Source organism: Eurosta solidaginis, unplaced genomic scaffold (genome assembly GCF_040869045.1).
Source record: "Eurosta solidaginis isolate ZX-2024a unplaced genomic scaffold, ASM4086904v1 ctg00000431.1, whole genome shotgun sequence".
Taxonomy (NCBI): Eukaryota; Metazoa; Arthropoda; class Insecta; order Diptera; family Tephritidae; genus Eurosta; species Eurosta solidaginis.
The window spans coordinates 592680-620471 of NW_027136893.1; the positions used below are offsets into that span (position 1 = coordinate 592680).

General features: G+C 36.6%; 1 long non-coding RNA gene across 1 annotated transcript in view; it reads right to left on the minus strand.

Moving 5' to 3' along the window:
- Positions 1–253: 253 nt before the first annotated feature.
- LOC137235685 (uncharacterized) overlaps positions 254–27792 on the minus strand; it is a 245527-nt gene continuing 217988 nt past the window's right edge. The window contains exon 3 of the long non-coding RNA XR_010948024.1: positions 254–474. This is a non-coding gene — a long non-coding RNA (uncharacterized lncRNA). The remainder of the gene's footprint in view (positions 475–27792) is intronic.

The window sequence follows — 27792 nt, forward strand, 5'->3', positions numbered from 1 at the left end:
TTTATTCTATTTGACTTTATTCAATTTAGTTTCAGTAGGCGGATAAATAGCAACAACTGCTCATTTAATTTTATTTATTTTAATTTATTTTATTTTATTATATTTTATTTTGTTTTATTCTGTTCTTCTTTAATTATTTAATGTTATTTTATTTAATATTTAATCATTTTATTTTTTATTTTCTCTTTCATTTTTTATGTTTAGCTTTTGTTGGTGGCTATTGTTGGGTTCTCTGTCAATATTCGCCATACATTTGCCAATGGCGCGTGGTATGCGACGAATACCCAAACCAAAGAAGCACAAATGCCAGCCATACCTTTCACGCTTTTTCGCTTGCTCTTGATGTCGCGTTTTTCTTTGCTTCTTAACCGCTGATGTGTAATTGACACAATTGATGTTGACAGTTGAGCAAATGTTATTCATTCCAAAGTCGCTGTAATATTTTTGCTACTTCATTCCACAGCTGTGCGGTATCTGTAAAAAAAGAGAATAATTGCATTTTAAATGTAATATTTTTATTATTTGCTGACTCAAGCTATACATATTTGAGATTTATTAAATGGAATATTTTTTCTTAAGAGATTCTATATTTATTTTTACGTTAATTAGAAAATATATTTCATTTTCAAATTATGATAATATCCGCTTAAATGACCGATTGAATATAAATTGATTCGCGCTGCTAATATAACTTTTTAAAAATAATTCCAATAAATTTATTTATGCTAAGATTTATGAAACAAATTATGCGTAGTATTTATATATGCGTACATATGTATTCGCTGTCATTTATTTATAAGTTTAGGAAGTTACTTATTTGAACATGTCGTGTCGTTGCACCATAAATGCAGTTAAATGTTGTTATTTCGAACCTTATTAAGGCATTTTAATTAGTATTAATTTAATTTGTTGCTCGATTTATAAATATCATTGATGCAATAGTTACACTCAACTCACCAAGTAAAATGTTCTCTTAAAAAAAAAAAACATACAAACATTTGAAAGTGTCATCCGCAAGCTTAGCGCATTTTATTGCCTCTTCATATGTTATTATTATAGCATATATGTATGTGGACAAATGTATGTAACTATGCATTCTTATTATTTATGCAACTATGCAACTAGTTTTGACCCCTTATGGAGGCGCATCATTTACAGGTGTGTAAACTTTTTGCTAAGCAATTTAACTAAGCAACAATGAATCATATATCTATTTTGTATTATATTTATGTGAGTGTGTATTGTTTTATAACTAAACTTATGCTACTTCGTACTATTAGTTATGTATATGCGATTAGCTGCGTATTAGTATGCAATAAAGTTCGTTGCTTAAGTCTTTTGATCAAGTATTGCATTTCGTGTTGCTTTTGTGAAACGTTCAAATCTAATTTATTGCCTTCAATTGTTATGAATTTTAGAAGAAATGCGGAAATTATGAGAGGGTATTTAAGTATATAAGTTATACGATGATCATAAGAGTCAGTATGATGCGATGAGGAAAAACAAGCGGGTAATTAAAAACATGAAGACGAAAGGGTGTGAGTTCTGTTTGTAGGTTGTTAGTTTACTTGGCTGCAATCCGAAATTCTCAGATATGTAGATGTGACAACCGCGGAATGATAAAATAAAGAGTTTTGAAATAACTTAAGAATGTTTAGAATGTCTTATTGTGGTATTTTACGTAAATTTTACAAAAAAACGCTTTTTCAATGCAAAATTTGACCCTTTTAAACAAAGATTGTCGAAAAGCGTTCATGCTGCCAAATTTTCTAAACGCAAATTGACCACATATGTTTATTTTGAATGATTTTCTTAAAAAAAGGATAAAAGAAAAAAATAAAAACATTACAACTATTTACATAGAAATCATACGTTTTCCGTTTCCAAATCAGCTGAAATGTGATATGACGTTCTTAATTTGGCTGAAGTCCTCAGAAAAAAATAATTGCATAGACTGCTGAGTGAAACATAACTTTATATCGGCTGCTGCTTCGAAAACGTCCTATTTCAGAAAATATTTTATTAAAGGCCAATTACAAAAAAGCCTTATCTCAGAATTCGGTTGAAAACCGCCCTATCCCAGATATTTGAAGGATGATAATGGGGACTGGCCGATAAATATCGAGGAGACACTAAAGCTTATATTGTTGGTCATGCAGAAATATCTGCCATTCCCCTACGGGAAAGTAAAATTGCTTGGTCTATCAATACGGTCAACCTATATTAATCTCCAGCGCCGGCTGGTATCAGTACTGCGCAGCTTTAAAATTCTTTAGGGACTTCCTACCACTGGTTGGCCATTATTTACACTAGCTGTCTTTGGTTTACCATTATTTCGAAGTCATGGTACTCGTTCAAGGTTATCTTCAGATCAAACGCCAGCAGACCAATCAGTCTCTCGTCGTTTTTTCTTAAATCATTGGAGCGCTTGACTGGTCTGTGATAAATGATTGCTAGGGGGTTATAGCCGGCTTGACAGCATGCCTATTGTAAAGGCAGATCAACGGAAACGCCCCCCCCCCCCCCCCCCCCCCCCCCCATTCGATTGTTAAGCAAATAGAGGGGTTTCTGAAGCAAAAAAGAGTTTGATCTGGTTGCCCTCCTAAAGATCGAGAGGGCGTTTAACAATAATGTCACTGGGCCATCGCAAGAGCTCTTTTTGGTTTAGGAGTCGAAGAGTCTCTAGCTGAATTCATAAAAAAAACTTCTCTACAGCAATAATCTCACAGCAGGGTAGAGTCCTGTAGATCCAATGTGGAAGATAGGGCTAGTAAGGCTGCGGTTGACTTATTCTGCTGCAAGTTGCTAGTGACAGATAATGGCTCTCGCCAAGAGTGGTACACTGGTTTTTTGAGATGGAAATCAAACCGTTTCTGTTGTTGTGCTGGTCTGATGGAATGCACTGGAAACGGCGAGCACCATCAAAATATAATTCCCAGTACAATGGACGGCGCTTGTTGGTATCATCGGCGCTCTCAGAACAACACCTACCTTGGCACTGAATGTCATGCTGAACATACATCGCGTAGATATTGCGTTTAAGGATGCGGTGAATGAAATGCTATCCAGTGCTACTACGGTTAGACAATTTAACAACTTCTTTGGTAGTCAAAGTCATGAGTTCAACTATAGTGCGATCGAGGGTGGTCTGCGAGTACCTGACCTCGACTGCGATTGTATTGAATTATTTTGTGATTAAGATTATCTGGGTCTCGGGCCATAGTGATACCCCGGGCAACTTTCAAGCGGATCTCATAGCCAAAATCCGTACACTGAACCGGATGAAAATGGCTGTAGGTATTTTGGGATTCTGCTCGTCACCTGTGGTCTGCTCCTGCATAGAAGGGTCCCTTTCAGCTCCGCATGCATTGGACGCAACCCCTTGCAGATTAGCAAGATCCTTCTGGCCGAAAATGGATGGCAGCAAGTCTGCCGAAATGATTGGGTTCACCAATCTATCAATGCTCATTGGGGTCTCGACAGGGCACTGTCCAATGGGAATCTATGCAGTACTCTCAATATACTGGAAAGCCCATTCTGATTGACTGATTTTGGCAGAACTATGCGAAAGTATTTCGGTGGCGAATCACTTGGATTTCCGAATGATCAATCGCAAGTTGAGATCGGTCTCATTCGAAGCTAATTCGTTGTTACGCGACGATACTCTTTCTCTACCAGGACAGCTACCACATAATCTAACCTGTGGGTTTTAACTAATCTCAAAGTATTATTTGATTTCTAATTTTCTACCACATACCACTTCCTGAATGCCTAGTAAATTTTGTTGCAATTCTTTCAAGTTCAACTTAAACGTCTACATTTGTTAGCTACTGTTCTAGCTGTGATATTTCTGCTGCTGCTTTTTCTTTTTATACTCAGTTGAGAAGAGCTCATAGAGTATATTAATTTTGATTGGATAACGGTTGGTTGTACAGGTATAAAGGAATCGAGACACATATAGACTTCCATATATCAAAATCATCAGGATCGAAAAAAAATTTGATTGAGCCATGTCCGTCCGTCCGTTAACACGATAACTTGAGTAAATTATGAGGTATCTTGATAAAATTTGGTATGCAGGTTTCTGAGCACTCATCCCAGATCGCTATTTAAAATGAACAATATCGGACTATACCCACGCCCACATTTTCGATATCGAATATTTCGAAAACCAGAAAAAGTGCAATAATTCATTACCAAAGACGGATAAAGCTGAAACTTGATAGGTGAGTTGAACTTATGACGCAAAAAAAAAATTAGTAAAATTTTGGACAATGGGCGTGTCACCGCCCACTTTTAAAAGAAGGTAATTTAAAAGTTTTGCAAGCTGTAATTTCGCAGTCGTTGAAGATATCATGATGAAATTTGGCATAAACGTTACTCCTATTATAAATTTATTTTTAGCTTCGGGTTTACAGTCCAATAAATCAGAAAAACGCCTTTTTTATTTTCTCGCCAACGTTTCGACCTTTTATTTTGGTCTTCTTCAGGGCCTAATGACAAAAAATATAAAACTTTGTACATAAGGCCTTGCATTGCAAAAGAGGGTTAATAATTATCAATTACATATACACACAAAAGTACATATATAACACAATTATTGAAATCACAAATTCTTACTCAAAATTACTGTGTTCTTCCTTGTCCAGTTGTTTTGTATAAATATTTTGTTTTCTGCATTGTGCAGAAATGGTCATATATAAAATTTTAAATTATAGGGCTTTGGGATTAGTTACTCCTATTACTATATGTGTGCCTAATAAAATTTAGCAAAATCGGAGAACGACAACGGTAACTTAAAAACAAAAAATTTGTTTTAAATAAAATTTTTACGAAAAATGTAATATCTTTACAGTATATAAGTAAATTATGTCAACATTCAGCTCCAGTAATGACATGGTGCAACAAAATACAAAAATAAAATAAAATTTCGAAACGGGCGTGGCTCCGCCCTTCTTCATTTAATTTGTCTAGGATACTTTTAATGCCATAAGTCGATTAAAAATTTACCAATCCTTGTGAAGTTTGGTAGGGACTTAGATTCTACGACGATAATTTATTTCTGTGAAAAAGGGCGAAATCGGTTGAAGCTACGCTCAGTTTTTATACACAGTCGGCGTGTCTGTTAACACGATAACTGGAGCAAAAATCGACATATCTTTACCAAAACTCAGTTCACGTACTTATCCGAACTTGCTTTGAATTGGTATAAAAAGTGGCCGAAATCCGACTATGACCACGCCCGATATCTAAAATTACGAAAAATAAAAAAATGCCATAATTCTACCCCCAAATACGCAAAAAGGAATGAAACATGGTAATTGGATTGGTTTATTACGCAAAATATAACTTTAGAAAAAAAACTTTGTAAAATGGGTGTGACACCTACCATATTAAGTAGAAGAAAATGAAAAAGTTCTGCAGGGCGAAAAAAACCCTTGAAATCTTGGCAGGAATACTGTTCGTGGTATTACATATAAATAAATTAGCGGTATCCAGCAGATGAAGTTCTGGGTCACCCTGGTCCACATTTTAGTCGATCTCTGGAAAACGCCTTCACATATACAACTACCACCACTCCCTTTTAAAACCCTCATTAGTACCTTTAATTTGATACCCATATCGTACAAACATTCTAGAGTCAACCCTGATCCACCTTTATGGTGGCACCCACTCCCTCATAAAATACTCTTTAATGCCTTTCGTTTGATACACATGTCATACAAACACATTCCAGGGTTACCCTCGGTTTATTTTCCCACATGGTAATTTTCCCTTATGTTGTCACCATAGCTCTCAACTGAGTAAGTAATGTTCGGTTACACCCGAACTTAACCTTCCTTACTTGTTAATTTTTTTTTTCTCTTTTTGTGTAAAATCGCCGTTTTGTGGTATTTGTGGCAGCTGTGTGGCAGGCAGTCAGAGATCAACTATACCATTGCACAGAGATATCGACATTTTGATGTTTGATGCCTTTTGACAGAATGATTTATAGCCCACTCAGACGAAGGGTGCAACGAAATAGAGGTTAAGTTGTCTTTTATGCCACTGTGCAACGCGCTATCAGCAACTACAACAAAAACTATATTTAAACGTTGGTTAAAATAACAGTTCCACTATCAGATACACACACTCATATATTACATAGGGGCAGCTAGTCAGACCATGAAACTAGCTGTTTAACTTTTCATAGAGTGGTAGTTCTGTTGATGGAAACTTACATACATACGTACTATAAGATGCCACACATGCCAACAATCGTATGCACATAGAGTAACCGTCAAGTCAAATCTACCGTTGCCATTGCTGTCGTTTTAAATTTTATTTGCAATGTTTTACAAAATGGGATATTAAAATGTGCTATATGCCCCCATCGAGCTCAACAAGGCAACAAACAGTGTAAAATGACTATGACTATGACAACACGTTAGAAATGGTTGGAAGAAAAAGAAAAGTACAAAAAGAAAATTATGTACTAAATTGTTTTAGTTGGTTTGTAAATTTTTAACGTATAACCGTTTGCGTTTTCATGAGACAAAAGCTACGGCTTTTGGCGATTCTTTAATATTTCGGCCTTTCCAGTTCAAGCGACGAAAATGGGAGTGATAACTGCATGCAGATCTGGTGCCAAAGTTTGGTTTACAGCGAGTAGATTCACATATTGTTTTTTCCAAAAAAAAATTTCATATTTGTTCAAAGACTTTAGTTATATTAGAAGATAATAATATATTTCCGTTTGATGCAGAACTGAAGAAAATATTTCAAAATATAAATGCAAATAGAAAATATTTCAATTGATTAACTCAGTTTAATTTTTTTCAAATCGTATATTTTTTAACACTTGTGAAGTGGGTTTCTTCGAAGGCTGGTAGAGCACTCACTCAATCCAGAGTCGAGGAATCACCTATCTCTTTCTTAAATTATTACCCGTTACTTTGTTGATGGTATTTGGTTTAAACGTACACATACACGCACCGTAGAGGTAAAGGGAACTGTAACCAACCGATGATTAATAGAAGGGGTGACCACCGTAGGATCCATGGAGAGGGTCCGGCTGCCGGTAGAATCGCTGAACAGGTGGCGGAGAAAATGAACAGTATATCGACTGACAGACACCCCTTTCATTAACCAGCGGTTGGTTACACGATGTATCGGTTGAGGAAAACCTTACAGTTCCTGATGTAATCATTGAACAGTGATCGAGTTTCGGTGAACGCTGCTTCGGTTGACGGTGACAAGGCTTGCAGTGGACTATTGTATTATACATCGGTAGAGGGGGGATACGACGGTTTCACAGAGGGTTGGCGTTGGTGATGACGAATCGGTGGATCGATCCCGAAACAAACCTGTGGGTGGTGGAATCGGTACACGGGGAGTCGTATATTATGAGTAAGTGAATTGGTGGATGTCGGTGATGGATTGATTACAAGCAACCACTGATTGGTGAAATCGATACCCGGTGAATCGGTGGATTCGTGAATGTTGGAATGTAAGAAATCGGCGTTGCGCAAATGATGAATGGGTTGATCAATTTAAAAGCAGCCGGTGGTTGGTGAGATCGATGTACGGCGAGTCGCAGCTGATAATCGGTGGATCGTTGTATATACAGCCAGGTTATGTACATGGTGGCTTGGTCCGCAAACAACGGTGGTGATGGACGCACCTATGTCTGAGATAAGACGGAGGTAGGAACTAGGCTCTTTCACACCCAACCCCCGGACACACCGAAAATTAGTGGGCGACCAAGGTTAACTATTGATCAGAAGTGGCGAGCCTGTGCAAGATAGTGGAATTACCTCTTCGATGATCCATCAAATGCAAATTATTTTTACTTAAGCATAGGACGTAATAAACAGTTTGGGAAGTTTGTGCACTTGCGGAATGGCGAATGTGGCGCTACTGAAAGCAACATCACAATATACTCACCAAAAGCCACGCTGACCGAGCGAACTATTAATCCTGAATTAGCTTAAAATTAAAAGTCGGCTTTGCAGTTTCAAAGTTTAGATCTAAATGGTGGGACGGTCTTGAGTAATTTTGGTAGATTCCGCGTCAGAAAAAGTATAAACTTCTGGCAGTAAATTTCTTGCTCGAAGAAAAAAGTTAGGTCCTGTTTTTCCCATCATACTTTTCCCATGATATTGCTCTAAATAATGGACGGCAAAAAAAATGTTTTCTGCTCCTTTATTCGACTTATAGCCAGGCTACTAGCGGGTCATTTCGCAACTTTGTCTGGGTTGTTGTGGTGCCTTTAGGGATTATCTTTGGAACGCAATGTGGCTTTTTGGGATAATTTTTGAACCTTTTCGAAATAATTTTTGAATTGTTTTTGAAATCATACAGTGCCCATTTTGGGATTATTTCAGAACTGTTTTGTATTATTTTCGAAATAAATTCGAATTTTTCTTTGGGTCAGTTCCGGTTTGCGTTTCGGGACTATTTCCAGATTAATTGAGCATTTTTCAGGACCGTTCCAGGATTGTGTCCGGTATTGTGTTCGGAACTGTTTCGGCGCTATTTCTAAATTACTCAAGCACTATCGAGGGACCGTGTCAGGGTTAGAAACTTATCGTGGCTAATTTGGAATCTTTTGAGATTATTTTTGGACAATTTTTGTTGGAGATCATATAAAATATGGAACATGACGTTCACTAAACAGGAAAATAGTTAAACGAGTAATACACAATAGGTTCAGTGGTTAGGTCAAGTAATGGCAATGTATAGTGAGGTCTAGAAAATATCTAATGACACCCAAATTGGGCGAGAGTTATTCGCTGTCCCGATAAAACGAAATCGCGGGCATACTTTGCCACAAGATAACCACCTCTTTAAAGGTGTTGCTGATAAATTATTAAATTTCTTCTATCCCAACATTTTTACTCATACTTTTCTCATGAATGAATGTTGCCTTCTGCAAGTGGGTATAACAAATCTGAACAAAACTATACTGTGGAATACCATATTATTTAGGATGAAACAAAATAACAATAATAAAAATACATAAAAGCAGCAACAAGCAACTCAAGTGAAACTTTTTGTTAAAACAGCAATATTAAAAATGTTATAGCTGCCACTTTGGCGGCATGAATCAATAAAAATGTACACACCCATGAGTGCATACAAATTATTTATGTGTACTATACTTATTAAAATTATTTCACATTATTAATGTTACTAGTTTAAGTTTGTTGTTTTGCTAAGTTAAATGGGAAAAAACATTTAAGGTAACAGCACTTTTACTGTTATTCCAAATGAATATTGTTTATGAGTTTACTGGTAAGCGAAAATGAATAAAACATCTAAGTATAATCTATTATTATTTTCTATACTGTATCCGTTTGGAAATTCCTAATAATATATATAATAATTGAATCGTTTATTATTAAAAGGGCACGTGTCCAAATTTTCAAATCTAACGCCAGTCACAAAAAATGCTGTAATTTTTTTTTCACATTTATTTGTTATAATAGTAAACGAAAGGTTTTAGGTAAGAGGAAAACAGTTTTTGAAACAGTTTTTTGAAAAAATTTCGCTCATTTATTTCTGACTTTTTGAGCGTTTTACCCTGTGAATATATGCTCCTTTAATAATAAAAAAAGTAATTTATTATAACCTAGTATATTGTTGCGAATATTAGCATCACTATGCTGTTAGTTAATAGTCACAATAACAAATACTGCGGGCAGCCAAACTTATGTACATGTACACACACAACCAGTAGCTCAAAGTGAAGAGGTATCTCACACACACATTTAGTCATTAGCCGAAGCTCCTACTCACACATACACGCACATGTAACTAAAGTACCACGCAAGATATATGTAAAACTTTTCTAGGAGGTGAAACGTCTAGACCTTACGAGGAATATGTCGACGAAGCAACAGAGAGTATAAAAGCAGCACAAGCTAAAGAATGTCGAATGAGTTCGATTTAAACACGCTTTTGTGAAGAACGTGATATTGAAGTATAGATGTACTACTCCCAAAGTAATGTATATAAAGACCATTCTCTAGTCCGAATATTAGAGTTATTTATTCGACAGTTCAGCAATTCGTACGTTAGCAGAGTAAAATAAAGAAAAGGAAAATAATAACCAGGATTTCCCTAAATTCGTTACAATATATATGTAAGACGCAATAAACTCCGAAGATATTTTTGGCCGAGGTTTTCTTCCAATTTACGTCATGCTTATTTAAATTTTTCCTACAAATTGACGGGATGGGACCTACTTTTTATGCCGACTCTGAACGATATATGCAAGGCAGATGAGTCTTCACTGAGAGCTTTTCATGGCAGAACTATACTCGGAGTGCTTGACAAACACGGCCGAGTGGCGACCGCGATTAGAAAAATTTTCTTGAAATTGAAAAACCTTGTTTCTAAAATTTTTTGATGCTGCTTTATTCCGGGGTGTGAACCCAGAATCTACGGTGTGGTAGGCGGAGCACGCTACCATCACACTACAGCGACGCTTAAAAAGTAAGAAAGTCTATATTCGGGTGAAGCCGCACATGACACACCCAGCTATGCACTTGAAACGCTGTTGTCGTTTTCTTTGTGTACTTAATAATTTTATAAGGCTGCGCAATAATATATATGGTTCTATTCAGGGCCGGACTTGAGGTATATGCCACCCTAGGCTGTTTGTTTGATAAATGTGAAGTAATGCGAGGGACTTTGTTGCCAAACTTTTCGATATGGTTGGCTAGGAATGGATCAAATTGACCAATGAGCTCTAAAGCCATCAAGAAATTTCCATTATTCACGAAACCGAAAACCTCATTACTTCCCCTGAACGAAAGCTCGCGGGAAGCCAAATTTTTAGCGCTGCTACAACGCGTTTCAGTACATCTCGCCAATACTTAATTTCTTCATTAAGTTGAATTTCCAAAGCCTGGTCTACTCTGCCAGACAAATTTCTCCTATCTTGGATTTGTCTGATACAATTATGATATTGAAGGGAGTTCTTGAGTTGACTGACTCTTTGAATATCGTTTTTCCAGTCATTAAATCCATTTTCAGTTGCAAATGAAGATTGATTCCCGAAAAGAAGGCACGGAACGCAGTAAACGGATCCCCTATTCTCTGAATAAACCATCCAATATCGAGGGCATTTTTCACCGTTCACCAATTTTCGTTCAAACAGTGAAATGTTCAATAATCTTTTATAGTCATTATAAGCTCTTTTCGAGTAACTGAAATCCCCATCGATGTTTTGTGCATAAACATTCGCAATAATATATTAAAGGGTTGATTTTTCAATAACCCATTGAGCTGGATCATGCCTATGTGCAGATTGTTGGTGAACTTGTAGATTTTCAGTCAAATCCAATTCAAGATTATTTAGAGTGGCTAGAAAAGAAATGACAATTCGAAAAAACAGGAAATTATATTTTCAACCCTGTTAGGCCTACAACGAAAAGTGCAACCAAACACTCGTATTGCTCTTCCAGTGTCGCCAGACAATTTTGGAACTTATAGCTAAATTAACCCCAAAAAAATGGAACTGGGAAATTCTAGTAACAAACGCTGAAATGAAAGTTTCGCAAGTTGCTAACTTTTCATGCTGGCATTATGTAGTCGCTTGTTTCTAGTGAGAAACAAGGTCACGTGATACGTTGTTGCACAGAGTAGCAGACGACATGTTAAACGCTCTGCTGCACACACTTTAAAAATTGTCGCGCCTTTATTTGAATGCTTACGACTGATGATCCATGAAATGAATGAGCAAATTCCTTATATTAAATTATTGATATAGGTACATGTTTTTCATATTATTTTCCTTTATTTGAGATATAAATGATTAACCAATATAATTTTTTTCCTTGCACATTTGATTTCCAAATCATAAATTATTCTGTCTTTAGGTTCTAAAAAATGTTCGCCCCCTAAATGGCGCCACCAAAACTTTGCCGCCCTAGGCTAAAGCCTAGTCAGCCTATTGGTAAGTCTGGTCCTGGTTCTATTCTGAACTCATCTTCTCGAAAAAAAAATCCTATTTTTATGGTAGCCACTACCGACTTGATCGGTGGTAACGCCTAGCCATATGTTTTATATCCTACTTAAGTCAACCGGAAAAATAGGCAGTCTCCACAAAAAAAAAAAAGTATATTTTAAAATTGCTCATCCACTCATGGAACTATTTGTCAGCTTATTTGTTCGTGAGGTCATCATCATACGTTTTTTTGCAATAACAGTCATTAAAAAAATACATATATTGTAATGAAATTCAACACACTAATTCTTCTGACCGCGACTAATATACCTTTAAAAAATAAACATTATTTCAAAATGAAATATTATTGTATGATAATTAAATACTTTACAAGATATTTCCGTCATTTATAAGGTTACAGTGGAAAAATTTTATATGGTCAACTTCGTATGGTTGACTTAAAAACTGCATTTGACTATCTCAAAAAAAAAAACAAAAAACGAGTGGCGACGCCCACTAAGGCCGCGCGATTCTTTTGACTTCAAAAACTGTTGAAGATGTTGTGATAGAACACACATATAAATTTAAGATCTGTAGTCTCAACCACTCTCCCTCAGTTCCCCGTGTATCCGACAATGACCATACCACTACTGGAGTAAAATATCAACCAAATGTAGCTGAATACCATAGGGTTATTGCAAACTTTGTTAAGGTTAGACCTTTAATAAAAATGGGGGTGGTATTTAACTGATTTTTATTATCTTGACCCAGTGTATCCATCACCCATAGCCCATCGCCTATAAAATCTTATAGGGTAAATGTGGAAATATTTCGCCAAATAAAGAACGCATTGCATTCAAAGTGTCATTTTAACCCAAGGGTGGGCATGTGCCTTTTTAATAATAAACGATTTAATTATATTAACTTATTTTTGAATAAAAAGTATAATTGATTATTAGCTGGTACGCAGTTTCACTGTTAAGGTTTGAAAGGGGAACTGTTGAATGAAATGATGAAACTAGTAAACAATTAAAGAACAACTTTAAGAAGTAAAGATCTAAAAAACTTGTGTTATAGCATATTTTGTTCATATGACAAATATTTACATTAAATAAAATTAGTCGGGTCTCTTGACTAGAACTTAAGTTTTTATTCAACTAAGCGACAGAGAAAATGAATGATGCATATAAGATTTTCTGCTTCTTAACTTATCTTATCCGACTTATAACCAGGCTATTAGCGGATCGCTTCACAACTTCCTCCGGGCTGTGGGGGGGTTTTTTCTTGATCGCATTGTGGCTTTTTGAGATCATTTTTGAACCATTTCGCGATAATTTTCGAATTGTTTTTGAAATCATACAGGGCCCATTTTGGGATTATTTCAGAATTGTTTGGTATAATTTTCAGGATAAATTCGGCTTTTTTGGGCAGTTAAGATTTGTGATCGCAGTTATTTTCCGACTACTTCCAGATTACTTGAGGATTATTTCAGGACCGTTACAGGATTTTGTGCGGTATTGTATTAGGAATTGTTTGGAGACTATTTCTAAATTACTAAAGTACTATCGATGGACCGTTTTAGCATTATTTAAGGAAACTTTTCTGGGCTAATTTTGAATATTTTAAACCATTTTGGAACTGTTTGTGTTGGAGTTCATATAAAATATGGTACTTCGTAACTATTCCGGGACTGTTTTCGTCGTTGTTTTGAGAGTATTTCATGACTATTTCGAACCGTTTTGGAAATGTTTCAAAGTCATTACACTATCACAGGCCTTTTTCGCGATTTTTTCGGAATTATTTCAAGACCAGTTCGGGATCATTTTATATATAAAAGTATTTCAAGGGAGGTTTATACCCCACTCGGAATTACGCATTTTGCATACAAACACGCAATTATGCTTGGAATGTTTGGGAGAAAAAAAATTTCTGAGCCCGTATCATGTTATACGATCATGTATTAAAAAGCACTTTCACTCAAACGATAAATAAGAAACTGTCAGAAGATTCGTAAAAATAATAATAAGTTATCGATCTAATGTCTACTTCGAAGTATTAGGAGTGTTGCGTATGTTCTTTGCTAGATAAGAATTCGGTCCGGTACTATTCCCTTCAGACACTAGTCCGAATGGCGTGCCTTACTATGTGAGAATATTTTAAACACCTTTACCCGCCACAGCTGCAGATTTTTTGCGAAAACCATAAATGAATGTTCTCTTTTTAGAGATGTTATACTCATCTAAATCGAGATGTTATATTCAAATAACTTGCACGATCAGCTCTGGTGATTTGAGTATCAATGTGTGTTATTATATCACTATTTCTAAGATCACTTCACCACTAAAATATTGCAATATGTCACAGAAAATGTATTTCTATCGCTCTGTTCCTTTTTAATTTTTTTTGTTCTTGTCAGGTTTTGTTGTTTTAGTGACACCACTGCGTGATCGTTTGCTCTAAAAAGTTGACGTTTCTGGTTAAATACATTAAAGGGCAGCCAACAGTGAGCGAGTGAACGAATCTACCAAGTGCATACCAAAGAAGTAGCTATAAACTTGCTTAGTATATGAACTTACTTATTAATGTTAGCAGCCATTCTCTCTGAATGTGTTTGTTATATTGGTCACTTTTCACGACTGTTAAATAATTCATGCACACCCGCTGCGTTAAAATTGGACGGTTTTCTGAGCAAAACTAAATTCAACCGAGTTACTGAGCGATATATATGTATATATATTTTTTAGAACAAAATTAAAGCAATCGAATCAGGGGTATAAGATTTCATGTATGTACATACAGAGATGTATATAAGGGGGGGTTTTGTTAGGTCACTTGTATCTAGTCTGCAGAGGATTATATTTTATTTCGAAAAAGCTCTAAGCTTTGAATAGCCTACAATTTAAACATTAATTTGTCTTTTGAAATCTTTACGAAAAGACGGTAGCGTTGCGACCAAATAAAATTAAAAAACGTTTTCCTTTTAATTGACGCCTAACCGTTTAAACTATTTTTCTTATCCAACAAGTTATGCCAGTTGCGTTTTTGTTGGATTAACTCGTGCCAATTGGTAACACCAAGGGAGTTTAAATCGTTTTGCTCCTGGTTCTTTCAGCGTAGTGGAGGCCACTATCTTCCTCTACTTCCGTGAGTGGGTTACGACAAGAATATCTTCTGTCATTCGCATTACCTGGCCTAGTTAGCGCAGCCGCTGGCTTTAAAACGCTAGAATATGTTGATGTCTGCGTAAAGTAAACAAAAGGCATATTGTTGTTTTTGTTGTAGCAGTAGAGACACTGCCCGAAGGTTTTGGGGAGTTTTATTGATATTGATTGTCTTTTGCCAGATTTAGGTCAACAACGTTCCGGTAACAAGAACCATTAAGGAACAAACCCGACCATCTCGAAAACGATTTAACATGACCACATTGAATCAACTTGGCCATATCGCCTCCCTTAAGTTCCACAGGACTAGCCACAAGTGGATGAGTTTCAAATTTGGGCTGGAAAGGATATAAATTGCGCTGCACCCCCTTGAAAAGGATGCGCTACAAAATCGCTGGAATCCATGGGTATTCTACTCTCTTTTGATAGGCGTACCTGCTGTGGTTGTATTATAAGCCCCATACCCCGCGAGAAACAATATATAAATTGGAATTATTATTTTCAATTTAAAGAGGTTTTAGTGTATAAAACATTCAATATATTTTTAGTCCGATCGCCTCACCCCGCTTGAAGAAAGCACCACATCTTGACCGGCAGTCTACGTTCGTAGATATCATATAAAATCTATTGAAATTTTCATTAGGTTGTGCACGTCGACTTGTCGGGACATAATTTTTATATCTGTTATTACTGCAAGTTTACTCAAAGAATTCTTTATGGTGCCCTTGTCGATAGTGTGATGACTGAGCCTAATCTCATACCTGGCAACTATGAGTTTGAGTGCTAAGAGCATACCAATTATGTCTTTTGAAAGATTTGCAGACAGTGGGTATAATATCGGGCTCCATTTCAATGCAATAATATTAAGTTGATAATGATGAGCAGAAAGGGAGAATGAAGTCACAAGCAAGAGGACAAAAGCGCCACAAGCGATCGTCGGACTGGGAGAGAAAAATTTACAAAAAATGCAACAAGCTCCGTGATGATAAGACAAGTAAATCCAATCGGATGAAAATATTGCAGTGGGTGCGGATCAGAAGGAGTAGCAGCCTTCCTCAGATAGAACCGTTCAGCATTAGAATTGTCTAGAGATTCCAAGCAGTTGTTAACACAACAGACCTAGAATGAAACTGCTTGATAAAGCCCGTTTGATAGCAGAAATATGCCAAAAAAAATTCAAGATTTTTGCTGTGTGAAACTCTCGAGACAGCTACCAGTATGAGGGGAAAGGCAGCAGGTATGCCTCTCGTGAGTGGCAACAAATACAGCCAAATATTTTAAGAGCAACCAGTTCAAGGATTTGTCAGCACAATTTGTAGCTTCTCAAACCCATGTTAGTAATGGACAACAACAATAACAATCGCCAAAACCTTCGGGGTATATCTTTGCCGTTACACCAACAACGACATGAGGAAGAAGCTTCCGATGGCAAAATGAAACGAACATGTGTAACTATCGAAATGACCATATTTTTTTGTCTACATTATGAACTTTCTGAGTTCTCGCTAGTTGCACGTGGACTTTCGGCGATTTAGCTAAGAGTGATGTAAAATTTAGACAAAGCAGCCAAAGTGGAAAGGCAGTTTCACGCTTGCTACAAATATAGACTACGAAATCATTATCAATCATCCTTTTTACATGAAGGCTAAATCTTCTTTGATGTTTGCTGTCGCCAATGCGGAGAGGTCCGTAAACTTTTAGAAGACATTTTCTGTCGAACACTCGCATACCGTCATACAGATTTTGAATATAATGCTACCTTTGACGCATTTATTCAAGGAAAGCTTAGTGAGAGTATGTTGGCCTTGCTAGCGCGGCCAGTATATGCTCGAAAACTTAGCTACAAGTAAAAATCTAGGTTGAATAATAATTAATGACGTTGGTGAAATCAATTTAAAAATATAGACCAGACATTGTATAGAGTCATAAAAGTTAAAAACTTCAAAACAGGCAATGAGTTATTCCTCTTGCTCCAGCCTACATTTCGTTCTATGACCCTGAACATATTATGGCCCTGTTTGCTTATTTGTACATTATTCTTGGGCATTTTTATTTGTGCATTTTCCTTTGTCACTTGTCGTCTTGTCATGCACTGATGCTGTATGTCTGGCGTAAAACGCGTAAATTACTACGGGGTGGCTACCCGTGTTGAGTTGGCATAAATTATCGAAAAAGCCCAACATGACTGTAGCGACAACAGAAATAATAACAATAACAACCCTACAACGATATTTATTCCCATTGAAATTGTTGCTGTTGTTTACCTTCAGGTATTTGCTCGATAGCTCAGTAGTATAGCAAAACAGTTTGTCACCAAAGCAGACGCCTTTTAGAAGATGCCTTTTTTATGTATGTATATCTTGCATCAGGTAGCGCACAATAACAGCAATTGGAGCAGCAAAAAATTCAATGTTGAAATGAATTATGACTTGTTGATTGATTGTTGATGAAGTTGATTAGATAAGACATGAAGCTATGAAGCTAAAGGGATAAGAATGTATACAGACATACAGCTAAAAGTTAAGGAAGGACATTGAAAGTATAGTAAAGTTGAAATGATTATTTTTATGTGATATAAGTTTTAATTGCTGGTGTTGTGATTGTGAAAGTGAATCCAAGTTCGTGTCTTGAGTCTTTTGTTGTTCTCCTCTGAATAAAAATAAAATGATTAAGAACAAGTAAAGAAGGTTAAGTTCGGGTGTAACCGAACATTACATACTCAGTTGAGAGCTATGGTGACAACATAAGGGAAAATAACCATGTAGGAAAATGAACCGAGGGAAACCCTGGAATGTGTTTGTATGACATGTCTATCAAATGAAAGGCACTAAAGAGTATTTTATGATAGAGTGGGCCATAGTTCTATAGGTGGACGCCATTTAGGGATATCGCCATAAAGATGGATCAGGGTTGACTCCAGAATTTGTTTGCACGATATGGGTATCAAATGAAAGGTGTTAATGAGTATTTAAAAAGGGAGTAATCCTTAGTTCCATAGGTGTACGCCGTTTCGAGATATCGCCATAAAGGTGGACCAGGGGTGACCCTAGAATTTTTTTGTACAATATGGGTATCAAAAGAAAGGTGTTAGTGAGTATTTTAAAAGGGAGTGGGCCTTAGATCTAAAAGTGGACGCCTTTTCGAGGTATCGCAACTTAGACTTTGTTTGTATGATATGGGTATCAAATGAAAGGTGTTAATGAGTATTTTTAAAAGGGTCTTCGTTCTATAGGTGGTCGCTTTTTCTAGATATCGCCATAAAGGTTGACCAGGGGTGACTCTAGAATATGTTTGTACGATATGGGTATCAAATGAAAGGTGCTAATGAGTATTTTAAAAGGGCGTGGGGCTTAGTTCTATAGGTGGACGCCTTTTCGGGATATCGCCATGAACGTGGACCAGGGGTGACCCTAGAATTTGTTTGAACAATATGGGTATCAAAAGAAAGGTGTTAATGAGTATTTTAAAGGGAGTGATCCTTAGTTCCATAGGTGGACGCCGTTTCGAGATATCGCCATAAAGGTGGACCAGTGGTGACCCTAGAATTTGTTTGTACAATATGGGTATCAAATTAAAGGTATTAATGAGGGTTTTAAAAGAAAGTGGTGGTAGTTGTATAGGTGGTCGCCTTTTCAGAGATATCGCCATAAAGGTGGACCAGGGGTGACTCTAGAATGCGTTTGTACAATATGGGTATAAAACGAAAGGTGTTAATGAGTATTTTAAAAGGGAGTGAGCCTTAGTTCTATAGGTGGAAGCCGTTTCGAAATATCGCCATAAAGGTGGACCAGGGGTGACTCTAGAATGTGTTTGTACGATAGGGGTATAAAATTAAAGGTATTAGTGAGGGTTTTAAAAGGGAGTGGTGGTCGAGATATCGTCATAGAGGTGGACCAGGGGTGACTCTATAATGCGTTTGTATAATATGGGTATCAAAAGAAAGGTGTTAATGAGTATTTTAAAAGGGAGTGAGCCTTAGTTCTATAGGTGGAAGCCGTTCCGAAATATCGCCATAAAGGTGGACCAGGGGTGACTCTAGAATGTATTTGTATGATAGGGTAATATAATTAAAGGTATTAGTGAGGGTTATAAAAGGGAGTGGTGGTCGAGATATCGTCATAAAGGTGGACCAGGGGTGACTCTATAATGCGTTTGTATAATATGGGTATCAAAAGAAAGGTGTTAATGGGTATTTTAAAAGGGAGTGGGCCTTAGTTCTACAGGTGGACGCCTTTTCGATGTATCGCAACTTAGACTTTGTTTGTACGATATGGGTATCAAATTAAAGGTGTTAATGAGTATTTTTAAAAGGGTCTTCGTTCTATAGGTGGTCGCTTTTTCGATATATCGCCATAAAGTTGGACCAGGGGTGACTCTAGAATGAGTTTGTACGATATTAGTATTAATGAGAGTGGTGGTGGAGAGGGAATGGTTGTAGTTGTATATGTGAAGGCGTTTTCCATATATCGACCAAAATGTGGACCAGGGTGACCCAGAACATCATCTGTTGCATACCGCTAATTTATTTATATATGTAATACCTGCCAAGATTTCAAGGGTTTTTTATTTCGCTCTGCAGAACTTTTTCATTTTCTTCTACTTAACACCATTGTCACAACAATTTTACAAAGTTTTTCCTAAAGTTATATTTCGCGTCAATAAACCAATCCAATTACCATGTTTCATCCCTTTTTTCGTATTTGGTATAGAATTATGGCATTTTTCATAATTTTCTATAATGAAAAATTGGGCGTAGTCATAGTCGGATTTCGTTCATTTTTTATACCAAGATAAAGTGAGTTTAGATAAGTACGTGAACTAAATTCAGTAAAGATATGTCGATTTTTGCTCAAGTTATCGTGTTAAGGGCCATGCGGAAGGACAGACCGATGACTGCGTATAAAAACTGGGCATGGCATCAACTGATTTCGCCCATTTTCATAGAAAAGAGTTAGCGTCATAAAATCTATGCCCCTACCAAATTTCAAAAGGATTGGTTAATTTTTGTTCGACTTATGGTATTAAAAGTATCCTAGAAAAATTAAATGAAAAAGGGCGGAGCCACGCCCATTTTGAAATTTTCTTTTATTTTTATATTTTGTTGCACAATATCATTACTAGAGTTGAATGTTGACATAATGTACTTTAAATTTTTACATTAAATTTTTTGTTAAAATTTGACTTAAAAAAAAAACTGTTTTAAAGTGGGCGTGGTCCTTCTCCGATTTTGCTAATTTTTATTAAGCGTACATATAGTAATAGGAGTAACGTTTCTGCCAAATTTCATCATGATATCTTCAACGACTGCCAAATTACAGCTTGCAAAATTTTAAATTGGGCGGTGCGACGCCCATTGTCCAAAATTTTACTAATTTTCTATTCTGCGTCATAAGTTCAACCCCCTACCAAGTTTCATCGCTTTATCTGTCTTTGGTAATGAATTATCTCACTTTTTCCGTTTTTCGAAATTTTCGATATCGAAAAAGTGGGTGTGGTTATAGTCCGATATCGTTCATTTTAAATAGCGATCTGAGATGAGTGCCCAGGAACCTACATACCAAATTTCATCAAGATACCTCAAAATGTACTCAAGTTATCGTGTTAAAGGACGGACGGACGGACATGGCTCAATCAAATTTTTTTTCGATCCTGATGATTTTGATATATGGAAGCCTATATCTATCTCGATTCATTTATACCTGTACAACCAACCGCTATCCAATCAAATTTAATATATACTGAGTATAAAAATATTTTAATTAAACGATTTTAAAATTTTTTGTTGTTATGACGGCCAACTGATTTACAAGGTCGCGGGTTCGAGCAATTGCTAAGTTCGGCAAGATTGGTGCCACTGCTATACCCATAATGTATCTAAATGGATTCCGAAATGGGTCTCTGCAACGAGCTTTCACAGTTGTCTAAACTTTTTCTTTCTTCTATTCTAATTTAGAAAAATTTTTCATTTAAGGAAGAAATTTATCATAACAAAAATAAAATATATACTGTTAGGCCTTAAGCTAGATTCGAACCCTCGATCTTAAACGGCTTTATTGAAAACAATACTCTGAATATTAGGAAAGTTCGCAAAAATAATACAATAACTTTAATGTGGCAAAGTCAAGTGCATGTCTGATGATTGCGACCAAAATTTAAATATTCTATGCCCAGTCCACAATGAAGATCCTGTAAATTGCGCAAATTGTTGCGGAATTATATCTTTATAATATCGTATATTGCAGTCGTTAGCCTAAACAACAGTGTTTTAAATTTTGTTTATTTGAAATTCAAACAATTCGCCGTGCAGACAAATGTTAAGTCAAAACAATATTTTTATTGATTTCGATTGGAAAATAATCAATAAGAACAATCAGCTGGGACAAAAACGCCTGGTACTGAATTCGCTTTGCCAACACCTTGTATAGATTCGCCTTGCGCCGTATTGATACACAATTTTTACTTACTTACTTACTTACTTACTTAATTGGCGCTTAACCGTCTAAACGGTTATGGCCGTCCAACAAGGCGCGCCAGTCGCTCCTTCGCTCCGCCAACCGGCGCCAATTGGTCACACCAAGGGAGTTTAAATCGTGTTTAAGCGACTTAAACTATGAACATTTTTCGTTCGTTTATTTCAGTAGCCATTGAGTGTGCTTGTAATTCTCAACTGGTTAGTGAAATATTCTAAAGACATAGTTTGAGGTTTTTAATTAAAATCGAGGTTCTTCGGATGGTGTGCTAATACATCAGAGCCCCCCAGTGCTCGCCCCCACATTAAATAAATAAAAGGTGTACTGATACTATGCATCCTCCCATGACTTAAACACACCAATAACACTAAAACTACCCAACTTAATAAACTGAATCCCTTAAAATAAACACATAAATAAATAAAGGTGTACTGATGCTATGCATCCTCCCATGACTTAAATACACCAATAACCCTAAAACTACCCAACTCAATAAATGGAATACATTGAATCAAAAACCCCATAAACTCAATACAGTCATTAATAATAATAATTTATAAATTAAAAAAAGGGAATGCTTGGTGGGAGTTGAACCCGCAACCCCGGGCGTTTGGTCGGGTACGTCAGCCACTGTGCCACGACTCATACGCTTACAAGCACATAAAATTACTCATTTATAACTCTTATTAAACTGCTCGCCCTCAATTGCCCAAAGCTTAGACAAATCGTTTTCCACCTGGTCCTTCCAACGGAGTGGGGGCCGCCCTCTACCTCTGCTTCCATAGGAGGGTTCCGATAGAAACACTTTCTTGGCCGGAGCATCATCTTTCATTCGCATAACATGGCCTAGCCAGCGCAGCCGCTGCGTTTTAATTCGCTGGACTATGTTGATGTCTGCGTATAGCCCGTACAGCTCATCATTAAATCTTCTTCGGTACTCGCCATCGCCAACACACAATTTTTATCTTAGTATTTCTATCTAACCATGAAAAAGCCAAATAGTATTTTATTTTGAAATGTCCCTATTCTGGAAAACTAAGCAATTCTTCTCTGCAATCGCAACAGACTGATAATGATTTCCCAACTCGAGTCTTACACCTACTCCCTTGGAGCAAAATTCAATCCGACCAAATGCGGCAACAGTGTGAGCAAATATCTCAAGTTATTCGTACCGCCACCGAGGACAAAACTGATTACCGGCGACCAAAGAAATCCAACTGGTACGATAAAGAATGCCGCGTTGTAACCAAAGGAAGTCCTTTATATAGGGCAACCTTAAAAGCCAACGCAAGAAGAAGAGTGTGTGAGAAGGAGAGCGAGATGACTTCGCAGGAAGAAAAAAGCAGAGGCGAGGAGCTTGAGCTGCTAGCCGCAAGGAATGACGTCCGCAAATTTTACACAAAAATATTGCGAGAAGGCTCTGAGCTCCTGGCAAACTCCTGTAAAAACGATAATTTCGACATGGTAACAGATTTTCAGAAAGTTCTAAGATTAAAGAGGGCACACTTGTCTGTGCACCTGAATGGAAAGAGCCGTGCAATACATGGTCGGGCAAGGGTTTTTCCTGCGATTGGAATATAAGTATTCTTTAGGCAACTGTCGCGGAATCAGCCTCCTAATATAAAATATAAAGTCCCATCAAGCGCGATGAGCGAAAAATTAAAGCCAACCACGACTCATCTGATTGGACCTTAACAGTGCCGTTTCACCCATAGTAAACCTATTAGTAATCGCGTAAAATAGAATTTGTACACATTACCTCTTCGTCAATTTCAAAGCCGCCTTTGACAGCATAAAAAAGGTCTGCAAAACGTATACGGATGTGCAATGCGATGTTGACAACACCAGAATTGGGAAGGACCTCTCCGAGTGGGTTGAAATTTAACGATGCTTCAGTCAGTGTGACCATCTATCGTGCGATTTCTTTAACTTAAGTTAAATGCGCGGGAAATATATTCTACAAAAATGTGCAATCACTGGCGTATGCTAACGATAGTACTCGAACACCCGCGCCGTAAATTCTATTTGTTTCAAACTGCAAAAAAAGCGGAACAGATTGGTTTGTTAGTGAACGAGACAAAAATGAGGTAACTGTTATCATCAGGCATATTGTCAGCGCATTTTGACCTTGGCATCTACTCCACGCTTGACTGCCATAATTTCAAATTAGTAAAGGACTTCCGATAATTTTGGAACCAGCATTGACACAAACAACAGCATCAGTTTAGAAATCCAACAAAGAATTATTCTTGCCTACAAATGACATTTTGAATTAAGGCAATTGAAAATTAAAGTCCGCTCTCGGCAAACAAAAATCATGCTCTACAAGTATATGCTCTACAAGTATCGTACCCGTCCTGCTATATGGTGTAGAAGCATGGACCATGACAACATCAGATCTGGGAGTGTTCGAGAGAAAATTTCTTCGAAAGATTTATGAACCTCTACGCGTTGGCGATGGCGAGTACCGAAGAAGTTTTAATGTTTTAATGATGACCTGTACGAGCTTTACCCAGATATCAACATAGTCCAGCGAATTAAAATGTAGCGGCTACACTGGAAAATCCATTTTAATATACTGATGATGCTCTGGTTAAAATTTTTTTCTATCGGAACCCGCCCAAGGAAATGGAGGAAGAGTGCACTCCACACTTTGCTGAAAGGACCAGGCGGAAAACGATGTAAATGTTTATGTGACCAATTGCGTCAGCTAACCCAGCAAACAAGCCACTGGCTTGGTTGGACGGCCATAACCATTATATACAAGGTGATGTTTACAGAATTTTACAGTGGAATTAAGCTTTGAAGTAAATGACCCCTGGAAATCAGTAACCAGTCATAAAACTTTCTGGCTCAGAAATATACCTAAAATACCACATAATAACTAGTGCGATAGTAATTAGATTTCCTTTTGTTTCAAAATCGACAGTATTTTTATTTCACATTTCACATATATTTCGTAAACAGGCTGTCTACAAAATAAACTGCCACCAGCTTTAAGGAGCTTAGACTATAGGTTTAAATGGCCGGTCCATGAGGACCTCACGTAGACTAAATGAGTCCGTAGTGCTAGCTTAGACTATAAGACGCCTTCTTTCCCCACATTTTAAAGAATTTTTCAGTAATACTCCCGCTTGTTCGAAACTATCAAAAAAGGGAAGCAACATTACAAATTCTGTGCGGGTCGGAGCCTACGAAACAGTACAAAATAAGGAGCTAAATAAACTACTTTAACTATTTGGAAAGTGGAAATACGTGTCTAGTTCGGAACTACAGACAAGTTTGGATAATTTCCTAGGACATAGTCATGTTAACCGTCCTGTTCATGAATAATTTTTGTTCTTAGTTCGCATGGCTGGGTACACGGGTACCACAAGGCAGTTCATACTTGAGAACTACTAGCGGTACCTGGGTATCCCAGCCATGAGAACTAGTAATAAAAACTAATTTATTAAAAAAATCATCTTTATGAAATTATATTTGAAAAAATTGTCTCTCCTTTTTGTAGACAACCTATTTTCATAGGATGCACAAAATGTGGTTGTTGTTTATCTTCTATTTGTAGATTATGTAAAAATTGTTCTTGAATATTCAATGGGTACCCGGGTAGCCATCTATGAAACGGACGGTTAAATTCGCTACCAGTTGGAAGCATGTACAAAGAAGAAGGGTGGCTCGGAATGCACTAGAAGTGCAGCAGTATTCAACCCACCTGTTACCAGTAGATCTGATACATTATACCACAGAGTAATCGCATGATTTGTACTTTTAGTTTTTCATACCATTTTTGAAGCAGGATTTTGTTACGTATATCACATCCATGTGGATATAAGAAAAAATATTGTTGAGACATTCGAGCTTATCCCTTGTTAAACTAAAAACGTTAAAATAGCAAATATTTATGGCATTACAAAATTTTAAACTTGTTATCTTTAGAGATATTTTTATACTAACGTACAATTAAGAAGCACAAATAAATATTTTAAAAATTGAAAAGTTAACCGTTTAAATTAAAAAAGCAATAAACAATACAATTCCAGTTGAAATATCAATTTCAACATAACTGAATAAATATTTGCGTTGAAATTAACAAAATGCCAACATAAAAAAGACGCGCAAGACCATAATGCCGATGTGGCATTAAAAAGGCTTATGACCAAAGGTAGAGAATATCGATTGAAATTAAGCTGTCAAAGCTAATTATCGCCAATTTAAAAACGGTTAATTAATGTACAGCGACAAAAGAGGCAGCAGCGATAAACAGGGGCAGAAGAAAAGCGTGACAGCTTTTGAAAAGTTAGTAATTTCCTTTCACATATTAAAAAAAAATTTTTTAAACAATTAAAAATCGACTGAAAAACGCAGCACCAAAAACAAACAAAAAAGGAATAGAAGTAGCAAATTTGCCAGTCAAACAAACCACCGCTGTATAGCTTAATAGTTAGCACAGCATGCCCAAAGCGTACTGATGATGAAGGCTTAGTACCCTTCGAAATGGATCTATCTGCGCAGCTATGGCAGGTTGTCTGAAAATTTTTCTACTTACTATTCCATAAACAAAATACAATTTTTCAAATTTAGAAAAATTTAAAAATAACAATAATTATCATTGGAAAAAAATTATTGTTCTGGCCTTGAGCTCGAATCGAACCTTGAAAAACAAACCCAGGCAAAATTAATATGCCACATATAACGCCCAATTGAAAGCAACCTGCAACCAAAAGCGATCACCATATCTCATTTACGATGCACATGATGTGATGACAACACAATGATGGCAGTGTTCATGACGTTTACTGATAACACCAATGTACACTAATATGTGTTAACGAGTATTAAAAATTCAATACAAAATTAAAAGAAAATAAACGACAAGAAAAAAAACGTACAATAACATTTATATTTAAAAAATTATGCCAAGTGAACATAACGCTTACGCATGAGCAGATCAATGATTGTGTGCGCGGGAGCCTTTGTCCCATTACACGATCATTTACAGCTCAAAAATGCAGCACAAAAGCATATGAAAAACAAACAAAATATTAAAAAAAAAAAAATTTGCAAAATTCAATACAAAAATGCTACAAAAATTAAAAATAATTTTGCACGCATCACAGTCAAATAATAATAATTGCAAGTTTAAACAAAGATCGTCCATCATCGTCGAGAGGCAGGCACATTTGTCATAATACCCGATATGATCAGTAGATGTCTGACATGATCAGCCGTTGCTATTAGCTTGCTTGTGTACATTTGTCATATTAAGACGAACAAAATTTTCAGCCCAGCAGTTGGAGTAGACGCAGAAGCAGCAGCCGCGCTGACATGCCTTATCTGAAAGTTGTGAATTTTTGCAGAAATAAAATCATAAATGACACACATGCGCGACAACAATGACAACAAAAGGTGAAAATTGAAATAGTAAAACAGCGAGAACAACAAAATAAACTAAAATGCCTTATGCTGCTATAATTATGCCACAACAACACAATCGATGCCTTGTTTAGGCGTCATTTCATTGTCAACGCATAAAAAGACTTACGATGATTTTTCTGATATCAAACAGAATACTCATTTAGTGGGTTATTTTTGTGCGTTTGATATACGTAGCACTTTTTGTCAGCTCCAAATTTGTATGGGCATTGAGACCATATCACACCAATTATTAATATTTTTATACCCAGTATTCTAAGTAAACGGGGTTTGATAGAGTGGAGTTGGTTGCACACCAGGTTTTGACTTGCGCTAGTTTAGGTTAGGTTGAACTGGCCAGTTCGTGAGAACCTCACGTAGGCTAAATAAGTTTTTAGTGTTACCAGAAGTTCTTTTAACGACCGGCGTGAAAACCCATATCAAAAACCCAAAACCTATGATTAAGAAAAATTCCGTCTTCTTGGCAAATAAAACCTACACAGAATCTTCAGCACTTTACCGCCCCACTCTTGCGTTCACACCTTTCCCACTTGGCTGCTTATGAGCAACTCTCACCACTCCTAATCTCGACCAATCAAATTGGGATGTTTATGGAGCAAGCTTTAAGCGATGCGCCCTTTTTGGGTAGCTTATACGCTTTTTCATGCCCATCTATTCCCATATCAACAATTGAGTGAAATATCGCCGTATTTCGAAATAGCACTCGGTTGAAAAACGTCCCATCTTATAATTTTTTCTTAAACACCCTAGATAATGTCAAATGTATTAAGCTTGTGCTAAGATAGGGTATTTA